This window comes from Thermobia domestica, chromosome 2 (genome assembly GCF_964235325.1).
Source record: "Thermobia domestica chromosome 2, izTheDome1.hap1.1, whole genome shotgun sequence".
In the NCBI taxonomy this organism is placed as follows: Eukaryota; Metazoa; Arthropoda; class Insecta; order Zygentoma; family Lepismatidae; genus Thermobia; species Thermobia domestica.
In genome coordinates, this window is record NC_137455.1 from 229,068,345 (window position 1) to 229,078,128 (window position 9,784).

Genomic DNA, 9,784 nt, shown 5'->3' on the forward strand with positions numbered 1-9,784 from the left:
GTGTAGCATTCCCAAAGGCCAAAAGCGGTAGAGGGGAATGGTCAAACCACCACGGCGAATATGTAGAATTGCTACGGCAGCTGCTCTGGACGACAGATGGTGAAGCTGGAGCCAAATCCAAGCTGTACGACGGCTGCTCTTATAGAAAACCTCTGGGGTGGCACCTTTTGTACTGCTGGGTGGACGTCTCCAGGGATAGGTGGACGTCAGGCTGCTACAAACTGCATCTGGTGATATCAGCTACTCTGTAAGACTGGAGCCTGATGCTGGAAATGGGTGTCTGTTGTAAAACATCTGCTTCATGACAGCAAGGTCAATCCTGGGATCGGATTGAAAGAACTCCTGGGATGGTCATCTGGGTCGGGTTGGCTGCATTAAAATCGTCTTCTTCGTTCTTGGCCTACGGCAGGATGGATAGCATGTTCTGGTAAGAGACATCTTCTTCTAAAAGGCCTCTCCTTCTAAGAAAGCTTCTTCTTCTTAACGGTAAATGATGAACTGGTACTGGACAGATGCTGGACTGGCTGGCATCTCTTGGAAGCTGGATGGCATCTTTGGAAACTGGATGGCATCTTCTTACTGGCTTCTTCTTCTGAACAAGGCATCTGTTGTTGTTGTCTCTCTCTCTCTGGCCAATGGTTGATGGCGTAGGACAGGGTGGGGTGTTGGGTGATAAAACAAAATATTAGTCTTAGGTAACGGGTAAATTTAGGTTCAACATAAAATTAATTATGTTGGGTGGGAATGACTATTTAATTTCACACCAAATTACTTGTTAAAAATTTTGAATTTAAAAATTTTTGAAACTATGCTTATTACTCATATTTGGAAACTAATTAGATGTTATTTCTAAAGGAAGTGCTGAGATTATTGTTATTGAGAAAGCACTAATATGAACTAACATATTTTACTATTTTAGAAAAATATAACATCATTATCCTGAGTAATCGTGGGTGTAGAAGGAACCTGAGGTGAAGAGAAAGAATGCATAGGAAGAAAGTGTATGGTAGTTGGTGGGGTAAAAGAAAAGGAATTTATACGTTGCAATTTTCTATAATTTATATATGTTATATATCTTTGAAATATATATATACCAATGATAAGTAATATAAGAAAAGCAAGAGGAAGAACAGTCAATAAGGTGAAATCATGGTATGTTAGTGCACAGGAAGGATGGGGCATAAAGAAGAGAAGAAAGAGGATGGTGCTGTAATGGAGAATTACAGTTTGTGAGTTACATTTCCCTAAGTGGAACTAACTCAATTTGATTTTGGTGGTTATTATTTGCTTTTTGCCTCTTATATAAAATAATTATTGCAACGCTATTTGCTAAAGATAACAAAATTGAATACCTAAACTTGTCACATGTGCCGGAAAAATGTAGGAATCTGGTATGATTGTTGACCATGTCATAGGTTCATAGGTGGAATTGATGGAATTTATTTCTGTAATTGGTTTTGAATAGTTTAAAGGAATGTTAGTGAAATTTAGTATGAAAGGAAAAGTTCTATCTTTTGGTAATTGAAAAAGGTTATCAGAAACATGCAGGGTGTGATGGATGAGGAAATGCGTATATTGAATAGATCTGTTTAGACAGGGAGTGTATTGAGTAATAAGGATGTTTGCATATTGGTCCACAACAGAGGTGTCACAAACTAATGAAATGTGAATTGTTCTAGTTCCATATGTATGTATGGGAAATTTTGATCCATTTAAATGTAAGTAGTACAATTCAGTGTGTGGATTCGTAATTATAAACTCGGTTTCAGTAATTTGGGTAATAGTCATGTTCGAATCTAAAGAACACTGAAAATCACAAACCTTGTGATAAAGACCCGTAACTTTGGGAAAACGTAAATGCATTAAACATAATGTCTCTTTAGAATGCTGTTCGGAGACCTTGGGCAATTTACAAAAGAATGGTGTAATTTGCGTAATGCAGAATTGGGCACTATAAGAATCTAAAGGAATGACCTGCGTTTTTGTAAATATCGCGAATTTTGATTTTAACTTAGGCAGGCAGGTGGTAGTATTTGACGCTACAGGATATGTCATTATGTTGTATAATCTGAATACTGTATTTGTTGGTAGTACAGGAACTTTAATGGTGACGTAAATAGCGATTGGTGTAACCTTACATGTTACCGGAGCTATCTTATAAGCTAAGTCAGGAGTAAAAGATGGATTAACTTGCATATTTTTAGAAGATAATTTTGAATTTAGAGATCTGAGATCCGCAGTTAAAGTATTGTAATGTACTAAAGTAGATGGCAAATAATTTTGACTACATGTTGTATAAACATCCCTATATAAATCAGATTCAAGTAAGAGATGTAATTTTGAGATTAATAATTGATTTAAGTGAAAGAAAATTTGAATGAACGAATGTATGATTTGGTTATTATTCAAAACCTGTGTTGTAAGATTATGTTCATGTTGTAGTAGGTTATTAAATGCCAATTGAACATCCTGAAATGATTGTTTAGTTTGAGATGCCAAACGAGAAAGCATATTGCTTACATTAGTTAATTGAGAATGAACTAAATAATTATTCGATTCTAAGTTAGCTATATGTTGCCATATCTGATGTTCATTTGTTTTAACGCTATCTATGTTATCCTGAAGAGCTACACCACCTAGCCATTGTAAAAATGAGCCTACGAATGGTAATAAGTTTCGCGGATTACGAGAGCTAGTAGGCACAAAACTAAAACGAGAGGTGTAAGTTGCCATTTGCAGATCTATCGTGAAGTTATTGGCTGCCTGAATAATTGATGTAATTAAGTCACAATATTGAACGGTCCCAGTATTGGCACAAGAAACATTAAAGTATTCGAAATCCAAAGGGTTCAGTTGTATTGAATATATCAACGGCGCGAAGGATGAATAAAGTATGGCATTAGGAACACGCGTAAATTCCGCCCCTATTTGCAATTGGACACCCTGTGGATCAATAGCAAAAGAAAGGAGAAAGGAATTGCAAGCCATCAATATTAAACTAAAATATAAAATTAATGTCATAAGTGAGATTAAAGATTAATGGTGTGTGTTTTAATGATTTGCTACTATATGCATGCCTGAATGGCTTCTATATAATAAGTATTTTATAAGAAAGAACGCGCTTTTGTTATATCATAGCCAATAAATATGAAAGAGAAAAAAAAACATGTCCTTATTTGCGGCCATATGAGATTAATGATAAATGAGACTGACTTCATAATTTGCGAAACGATAGTTTAAAAAACGCTAGTTAAAGCAAATGTAAAGTTAAATAAGTAATGTTCAAAATACTGAAAGTGTGTTCATAATGTAAACCCAGTTTGTAATTTTTCAAAGTAAATTTTAAAGTGATAAAGAGCAAGTGAACTTGAAGGATTTTTAAAGTCTTACCTACGAAATAGAGACATGTTGAGCTCCTATGGATGTCAGTGAAAGACTTGATACAAAAGCTGGGTTATTGAAGATTTTATACAAAGTGAAAGGAAATGTTTTGCATTAGAGTTTCCTTGAATTTTGTTATTTAAAATAGAAAATAAGCAACTTGTAACAAATATGAAATGTTATTGAAAATATTTCCTTATTTTGAAGTTATTTTCAAGCCGGAAAGAAAGTTTGAATTTTGACACTTGTAAGAAAATATTTTGAAGTCAGAAATTGAATAACATGTTTTGTGAAAGGAAATGTCCAAAATATGTTGTGACTAGAATGATTTTTTTTTTTTTTGAAAGTGAAAGTTATGAAAATAGTCCTGTTTGCAAGGAAAATAGAGTATGAAAAGTGAGAGTGACGTCAACATGCCGTTATGAAAGTGTTGTAGACTTCCTTGTTTTGCAGCGAGGAGTTACAAATATTTATCTGGTAACAATTGTGAAAGTGAAAGTACTGTAACCATGTTTACGGAAAGAGAATGAAAATATCAACAACTAACTAACTCTATGGCCTATGGAACCCGGAGGTTCAGTGCCGCGTTCACAAAAGCTCTCCACTGACTTCTATCTTTAGCTAATTGCATCCAGTTTCTACTTTGTATTCCTATCTCTGCGAGATCCATCTTAATATTGTCCTCCCATCTGCGCCTAGGTCTTCCTAATGGTCGTTTTCCTATGGGTCTACCAGTCAAGACTTTGAAAGCGTTTCTACTTTCTTCCATTCTAGCTACATGACCTGCCCACCTAAGCCTCCTAGACTTGACGACCCTAACAATGTTGGGTAAACCGTATAAACTATGTAGTTCCTCGTTATGAAGCTTCCGCCATTCCCCATTCTCCTTCCTCTTGGGTCCGAATATTCTTCTCAGGATCCTGTTCTCACATACTTTCAGTCTATGTTCTTCCTCAGAGTAAGCGACCATGTTTCACAACCATACAGAACAACAGGCATGATTATCGTTTTATATATTTTAAGCTTCAAATTCCTCGACAGAATTCGCGACGACAAGAGATTTTGAACCGAATAGTAACACGAATTCCCTGCTTTTAGTCGACATTTAATTTCTTCGTGAATATGATTTTCGTCTGTTAATATTGATCCTAAATACTTGAAAGTATCCACTTTATCAAAAGCATTATTTAGTATTTTAACGCCTCCACAATGAAAATATCAACAAATGACTATTATTGAAGAGCAAGAATTTAGAAAATAGATTGTTATGAAAACTTTGTTTAGATAATATGTTTACGGAAAGTGCTGTAATAGCAAGAGTGAAGGTCTTATTTACTTGCTCATGCCTAATTTAAATTTGAAAGTAGTACTTAAAATTTTGAAAATAGTCAGTCAGAACAGGATGAGAAATGAGATCATGAAACAAATGAGAGTGAAATGCAATTTTATTATTATTATTATTATTATTATTATTATTGTTATGGAAATGAGTAATGACATAAACAATAATCTAAACTTACTAAACATATTAACGTGGAGACATGCATCTTTACGCTAAATACAATAGGTAGCATTGAGTATGGAATTTAGAAGCATTAATGATGCTTAATTTAAATAGAGTATATGAAAGAGCTAAATCGCTTTTATTTTATGTATTGGGTGTAAGATCGCTGTTATTTAGTATCTAGAAAGCGATTAATGACCCTAAATTTAATTAGTGAATTAGTAGTTCATTATTTTGCCTAGTAAAAACATAGGACTTAAATGGATATAACTTAGTCTTAATTTCAATGAGCGCTCTATAAAGAAATAAGACAAGTGCATAATGCACTATGTAATATGGAATGAATAAGAAGAGGTTATAGGCAGGACCTCTTTAGTTTATTTATGGAGAGGTTGTAATCTACCCAGATTGTTCCAATACAACCTATAGGAGTACGAACCTAAAATGTCACAAAGGCTATTATTGTGATTGGGAGAGTAAGGGAGGTTTGAACCAGAAACCTCTAAGTTTCTATGCTAATATTGTTTTTTCATAACACTAGATTTATATTCGGCTAATGGAAATGGGCCTACTCTTCTTATCTAGCTATTTTATATATATATATTTACTTTTTTTTTGTAACCTAGTGTTCTTAGAAACTGTCTCGGTCTAAAAAAAAAAAAAAAAAGGATCGGTCTCTTGGAAATTATTGGCCGATTTATGTTACCCCATTACTATGTTAGACGTTAAATTTCTAAGAAGACTAAAGCAATATTCTATGTATATATAAGCTGAAAACTGCAATAAAGGTAGGTTTGCCTCTTAGTAAAAGGAATGCAACGGTGCTATGAACCGAAATATATGTGAAAGCCTAAAAGAAACACCAAGCACATAGCGAAGTAGGACATAACGGAAAGGATGTGCTGAGAGCTATTTTCTACAAAATGCTTGAGTTAAAATTGTAAAACTGATGCCTGCTAAGTGTATTATGAGCAAAGCATAACAAATAAACTTAACACTTATTGGCATGAAATTAATTTAGGATTTTGTTAGGATGACAAGGCTATACATATGATTGTCTTCGCCTAGAAGGAACCATGTTTTATCTCTTAAAAGATTAGTTATGATTTTCCTATTTAATTATTATTATGTGAAATGAAAGGGATGAGATCTGTTAACAGACTTATTGTGATAAACAATTAACGAAGTTACAATCTGCATTTCGCTATTTCAGAGCACTGTTATAGAAATGTTATTAGTGCTATTAGCATAGGCAGATATATTTAAACAAAGTACACAATGATTAATGGGAGCCAAAGAACTAAACAAACATGTAATTGAAACAAGTACATAAATGTGAACTGAAATGAATTGATCATTGCCTCGATAGCTAGGTCCTGTCAAAAGGAGACCTACCCACAATCTGAATAGCATTGTCATCGTAACTTAATCAGGTAGGAAAGGAAAGACAACTTACAAACCTGGAGAGTGTGCTGCCATGATGAATCGAAGCCTCTTCAAAACGTAAAGTAGAATCTTCTGGTGTTCCAAAGACGAAAGGAATGGAAGAGAAAATCATTTGTTAACCGAAGTGAAGCTTTTTATATCATTCTGGCAGGACACTTTCACTTTCATTTGTAAGTTGTTTACAGTGTTTGTTCAAGGTTGTTTTAATCCTTGTTTAAGCTAATATCTTCATGGAATATTTCTATGACTCTAATATCTATAATTTTTTAATTATACTCAATTCTATTTTGTATTAAACAATACAATATATTCTAAATTTTACTTAGTTTTAATTCTTTATGTCAAGAACTATTTTGCTTTTAGAAACGAAATAAGAGTATTATTTTAAAAGTAGGGAACAGAAGAAGAAGATAATACAATGTCATGAAATGTCATTAGGCTCATTATTTTGTAACTTCCTAAAGAAAAATTTAAAAATGTTAATCTCGGAACACTAAAATTCCTACGGATTGCAACACTGAGGATTATTCTGACCCACTTTTTCTGCAATAGAACATTATCTATGCTCACAATAAGTTACATTTTATTACCTTCTTTCGTTTATGGGAAATTAGCACAAAGAAATGGTAATCTTTTCATGAATTTTACCCCTGCTAGGCGTTTAAAAAGTAGACAGACGAGGCTAGGCATTTAAAAAAAAATTAGAACGTATACTATGATGTTCACTTCACTTAGATTTTCACTACACTTTTAAGAGCTGAAAACACTCACTTTTAGAGGTGGATTTACACTCTACACCACACTTTTTCAAACATGAATACCGAATATGAATAGAATCCCAGATCATGAATTTTAAAAAAAAATATAGTCTGACAGAAAAATTTGTCTTCATTATTCACACAAAGAGTCTTCGTCTTTATCAGGTTCAGGTAAATTATCTCTTACAGTTTTGTTAGTTTTAAGCATCTCGTAGAAAGCATGGTACTCTCTTGAAATGGTCAGGTCATCACACATTTTTTTGAGATCTTTGAACTTAGCTTCAGCAATTGGCAATTCTTCATTGTACATCTTCCATAACGGAGCCTCACGTGGTCTGCCTCTTGCTCGTTTCAGGGTGGCTTTATGAAAACTGGAATTGAAATCAAGCTTGAAGTATAATTTCATGGGCTCAAGCTTTCGATACTGCAACCAACAAACACTTCTCCACGGAATGTTCTTTGGAATCATATCTTCAGAAAATGATTTGAAATTATAAAAATCATCATGGAGCATAGTTTTCACAATTATAGGCGAAGGTTTCCTTCGGGCTATATGAATCAGCTGCACCCATCCTTCTGCAACGTAAACTGAAACATGTTTCGATTTTCTCTCAATGGTTGAATGTATAGCATCACATTCCATTTCGGTGTGCCCTGTCTCAAAAAAATCTGTGATCTATGGTTTCCAAAGAGGGATGTCTGTTTACAAGACACACACTCATAGCAGCGAAAACAGAGTTCTTTTGTTGCGCTCCGCAACGGTCGGACATCATACGGACTGAAGTTATCTCGGAATGAACCATAATGTAAAGATGAACACAAGAAGATATTCCAACTGCTCTTCTTTTGCCTTCAGTTTCATTCCAGACGTAGCAATGGGCATTCTGATTACCCAAATTGTATATCGTTAAATTATAACTAGCTAATTTGCGCAGGTAAAATATTAGATCTGTCTGTCCCTTAGGTACTTGTAACACAGCTTGGAGTTCAAAATTAAAAGACACAATTTTGAGGTCTTCACGGGACAATGCTTTATCGTCACCTCTAGCAGCACGTGCAGAATTCTTTCGCTCCATATGCAGTTTGTAATCAATATCATGTAATATTTTTTCTTTCTCAGTCACGCTGTTATAAGTCACATTTTTTACACAAATCATCTTTCGATTTGAAGAAACCAATGTTGTACTCATTAAAAACTTGTCTGTACTTTTCTAAACTCACCGCATTTCGATTGGCTTTAACGCATTCTTCTTTATACATCCTGTACATAATAGAGATGTTCAACGAAGAATCCAGGTACTTTTTTGAACTTGACTTTCTGCAATAATGAGATTTCACAGCTGGAAATAATGTGATGTGGTTTCGTATAAATTCTTCTTCGGAAATATCGAGCTTATTATGAGGAGTGTGCTTCCCTCTCATGTCCTTTTCCAATAAGGAACTTCTTCCTAATGCATCTGTAATATTTAGTGTTGACATGAAGAACTCTGCAAACTGGTCTTTTCACGCCCTAAACTGTAAACGTATAATAGAGAAGTTTCGCCTAGAATTCTTAATGTTTCTTGTAGTTCGTTGTTTCGGTTTCTGATCTACCTTGTTCTTTATGAACTGGCGCTGATCATCAATAGTCGGTAGATTCCGAAACTGTGTATACAAATTTTCTCTGTCAACATCGGTGATGAATTCAGAGCATCTGTAATTTTTCTCCGCACAAGGTATAAATAGCATAGGACGAGCAGCATGCTGAATTCCACGGTGACCTGTATAAGATTGACCTTTCAACCGCCGTTCCTTTCTTAAATTTTTCTTCCACTGAGAAGAATTTCTTTTCTTCGGTATGTCACTGTGCTTATCATCTGTACACGACCCCTCAACCTCACTAACATTATCATCTGAATAACGATCATTTACAGGGTGGTATGAACTTCCTGAATCGGATAATTCTTCACAATCTTTATCATTCAAAGCACGAAGGGTTAGAGCCACACATCTTGCACCTCTACTCAGTTCCATATTTGCTGCACTAATGAATCGACAGTCTAGTTAGCCTATTTTTAACATCATTATTGATTAAAGTTAACAATAAAGGTCATTATTCGAATGAAAGCGCAGTAATGAACAATCAACTTATCACATGACAAAAAATCGCATTTGATTTAAAGTCGAGACGTTCATTTCCAAACCGACCATTGTCTACTTTCCATTTCAGGTCATTTTCGCATACCAACGTATTGAAAAATGAGCCATAATGGAAACAAGGGGACTTTTGGATACGAATGCATCGGCACGAATGGGGGGCACGGCGTTCCCCTGCACTTTTACTCCTGGATGTACCACATTCGTGTGTTTGGCACTTTCATTTGCAACAAAAGAGCACATTCGTCATTTTGGCTTTGTAGAACTTTTTACTGAAATCCAGCTTACTTGGCTGAATGTGCTCTTTTGTTGCAAATGAAAGTGCCAAACACACGAATGTGGTACATCCAGGAGTAAAAGTGCAGGGGAACGCCGTGCCCCCCAACTACAGAAAATATATACTGAATCCCCCCAGTTCCTAAAAAATACAATGGGCAAAGATAAGCAGGGAGGACGCCAAAATGTCATGCCACTACGTACTGTCCCCCTACCTTTTCAGATCTACTTTTACCCCTGGGTACATCGGTGGTTTTGTCGTTAAAGAATCTCGTGCTGAAAC

At 35.0% G+C, this 9,784-nt stretch overlaps 1 long non-coding RNA gene across 1 annotated transcript; it reads right to left on the reverse strand.

Moving 5' to 3' along the window:
- Window positions 1-625: 625 nt before the first annotated feature.
- Window positions 626-6,619, reverse strand: LOC145678396 (uncharacterized). Its single transcript, XR_014130374.1, has 2 exons — window positions 3,391-6,619; window positions 626-2,998 (listed from the first exon to the last, which is right to left on the reverse strand). It is a non-coding gene; the product is annotated as an uncharacterized LOC145678396 (long non-coding RNA).
- Window positions 6,620-9,784: the final 3,165 nt, after the last annotated feature.